Source organism: Lepus europaeus, chromosome 13 (assembly GCF_033115175.1).
Source record: "Lepus europaeus isolate LE1 chromosome 13, mLepTim1.pri, whole genome shotgun sequence".
Lineage (NCBI taxonomy): Eukaryota > Metazoa > Chordata > Mammalia > Lagomorpha > Leporidae > Lepus > Lepus europaeus.
This window is the reverse complement of record NC_084839.1, coordinates 63,909,962-63,913,793: the sequence shown is the minus strand read 5'-3', so window position 1 is coordinate 63,913,793 and position 3,832 is coordinate 63,909,962.

The window sequence follows — 3,832 nt, the reverse complement described above, 5'->3', positions numbered from 1 at the left end:
TTGGTCTAGTAGTTAAGTTGCTGCTCAGAATGCCTGCATACCACATTGGATTCCTGTTGATGTGCACCTGGGAGGCAGCAGGTGCTCACTCACCTTGGGTCCCTGCCATCCACCTGGGAGGAGGCCTAGATTGAGGTTGCAGTTCCCAGCATTAGCCTGACTTAGCCCTGTTTGTTGCAGGCATTTGGAGAGTAAACCAGCAGTTGGAACATTTCTCTCTGTTTCTGTTTCTCTTCCTCTTTCAAATACATAAGTGCAAATTTTTTAAAATCACTAAAGAGACTATCTATCTAATAGGCAAAATGCTATATAGCAATACTGTGGTTTTGGTTTACGTCTTTTATGTATAGGTTTCAATTTTTAGGGCATTTTTAAAAAAAATATGTATTTATTTATTTGAAAGGCAGAGTTACACAGAGAGAGAAGGAGAGGCAGAAAGAGAGAGGTCTTCAATCTGCTGGTTCACTCCCCAGTTGGCTGCAACAGCTGGAGCTATGCTGATCCGAAGCCAGGAGCCAGGAGCTTTCTCTGGGTCTCCCACATGGGTGCAGGGGCCCAAGGAGTTGAGCCATCTTCTACTGCTTTTCCAGGCCATAGCAGAGAGCTGGATTGGAAGTGGAGCAGCCAGGACTAGAACAGGAACCCATATGAGATGCTGGTACTGCAGGCGGCAGTCTTACCCACTACACTACAGCACCCGGCCCCAGGACAATTATTAAAGATAGTATGTGTTTACTTGCTGAAGACTTCCAACACAGGGTCATGGGTGCAGATTCTAATAATACTTTTGTCCATTATTATTATAACACAGCATTGAATAAATAACTCCACCAAATCACTGAGAAAAGTCATAGGAAACTGTGAGTGAGCCTAAAATTACAGAGATTCTTCCCATGAAACAAGCATACTATTTGCTATTATTCCAAAAAATGAAAGAATACCACAACTGTTTCCACGTTCTATGAGGTACTGTCCTCTTTTAGTAGCCATGTGGATTTTCATCCTTTTTGTTTAGAATTGTTAATCCAGTCCTTTACTTCCCATGATTCATGCCTGTCCCACTGGTGGATGCTGGGATGTACTTCCCATAGTCTCCTTCAGGAATGGAGGACTTCATTCCTTAGCCTGTGAGTGTTATGATCAGAAAATCCCTACCTGCCAGCCCCCTATTGGGTCTGACTCATCAAAGAAACCTCACCCAAAGCTACCATCCTTCCAGAGGTGACACATTCAATGACTGCTCAGAATAGTAATGTGCAGAATTAAAGACCACCCCGGGGGCTGGTGTTGGGGCACAGCATGTTAAGACATTGCCTGTGATGCCAGCATCCCCATATGAGCAGTGATTTGAGTCCCAGTTACTCTGCTTCCAATCTAACTCCCTGCTAATGTACCTGGGAAAGCAGTGGAAGATGGCTCAAGTACTTGGGTCCCTGCCACCTTTGTGGGAGACCAGGATAGAGCTGTAGGCATTGGTGTCCACCTGGGCCAACCACTTTTATGGCCATTTCAGCTGTGAGCCAGTGGATGAAGACCAGGACTTCACTGTTAAGAGTAATTAAATTCTGCCGTGGCTGTTGTGGCGCAACAGTTTAGAACCACTGCTTGTGATGCATGCATCCCCTTTCAGAGTGCTTGGTTTAAGTCCAGCATGTTCCACCCTTCCAATTCCACTGCCTACACTTCTGATCCAGATTCCTACTAAAATGCCTATGAGACAGTGGATGATGGCCTGAGTACTTGGGTTCCTGCCATCCATGTGGGAGACCAAGATGGAGTTCCTGGCTCCTGGCTTCATCTTGGCCCAGTTCCATGTGTTGTGGGCATTTGATGAGTGAATCAATGGGTGGAAGATCTCTCTCTGTCTCTCAAGTAAATAAATAAATAAATCTTTAAAGGTTGGGGGGGGGGAGAGGGAGAGAGGGAGAGAGAGGGAGAGGGATTCAGTGGTAGGCCAGCTTTGAAGGTGGAGAATGACATTAGTGAACTGCATTCACTGGTAGCAAGGGACTATTGATGACTGGAAGTGATGGAAATGACGGGACTCTGAAATAATTGAGGCCAGGTAGCAAACAAGGTGTCATGATCAGAGACAGGTAGGCACAATTATTGTAATGACTGGCAAGCCTGACTTGTAGAGACTGATGGAAATATTTAATAGAACACAACATCCTTTGGGGACAAGTAGAAGGGTAGCCAACAAGGGTAACTATTCAAATTATAAATATGGTGGATAATTAGGTAAAGAGCAATCACCTATGGCTGGCGCCACAGCTCACTAGGCTAATCCTCTGCCTGCGGCGCCAGCACCCTGGGTTCTAGTCCCGGTTGGGGTGCTGGATTCTGTCCCGGTTGCTCCTCTTCCAGTCCAGCTCTCTGCTGTGGCCCAGGAAGACAGTGGAGGATGGCCCAAGTGCTTGGGCCCTGCACCCGCATGGGAGACCAGGAGGAAGCACCTGGCTCCTGGCTTCGGATCAGTGCAACGCGCTGGCTGCAGCGTGCCGGCCACAGCAGCCATTTGGGGGATGAACCAACGGAAATGGAAGACCTTTCTCTCTGTCTCTCTCTCTCTCACTGTCTAACTCTGCCTGTCAAAAAAAAAAAAAAACAACCAATCACCCATGACAAGTAATATTTTTTACTCAGTGTCCTAACCTAATGCAGATTTCTGATCCGGACCCATTGTCTGAGGCAGAGGTCAAGTTCCCAGAAGGAAGAACTGAGCAAAACTACTAATTTCTGCCGTTTCTCCCTGGGATGCAATATTTTTCATTTACAATCTTGGTCAGAGGAGAGGGTAATTTCAGAGGTTTCCATTTTACCTTCTCTATTTGTGAAAAAGGTTCATTGTCCAGTGGTTTCCACTTTAACTCATTGCATCTTGGGCTGCATGTTTACTACTTGCCCAAGTCCAATAAGACAGAGCACTCAAACATACCATAGATTACATATAGCACGTTTAGTACTTAAATATGGGCAGAAAGGGACGACAGAAGCCTCAGATTCATTGTGAACCAGTTCCACAAGGCTCAGAAATGATAGAAATTAGTGCCAATCTTTAAGACCTGAGCTTTGCCATATTCTCATTTAAGTCATCAGATTGACTACTGAAAAACCAGACAAATCCTGGGGAATGTCAGTAACTGATGCAAAGTCAACCAAGTAGCAGCCCAGTGGCTGCTGTAGTATCTTTGCTGGAGCAGATTAACACAGTATTGATGGGGATATGGGGCCATTCATCTGTCAAATGTATTACTTACCATCCTTCTCAGAAAAGATGACCCAAAACATAATTCATTTGCAATGGACAATAGTATATACTTAAAGTCTTGCCCAGAACTAAGTCTACTGTCTCATTCTGTGTCACAATAAGAAAAAAAGGGGGGGGGGGATGTTTGATGAAAAGAGTACTGATTGTTGTGTGTTCAGTCTGCATTGTAGCCAAAAGTCAGATTATTTTTCTAATAGAGTGATGGGAAAAAGGAATGGCCACTTTCTGAAGAGCTACAATTTCCTTAACTGGGAGTGTGCTAGCATGAAGTAGGTGCCTACTCATCATGGCTGTTGTGGAGACAACTCATGTTTCTGATAGAGGTACTTGGAATTGTCAACCTTGGGCTCTCTCATTTTGAAATCAAGGAATGAAAAAGAATAAAGTAGGGGCTGGTGCTGTGACTCAGTAGGTTAATCCTCCTCCTGTGGCGCTGGCATCCCATATGGGTACCGGTTCTAGTCCCGGTTGCTCCACTTCCAATCTAGCTCTCTGCTGTGGCCTTGGAAAGCAGCAGAAGATGGCTCAAATTCTTGGGCCCCTGCACCCACATGGGAGACC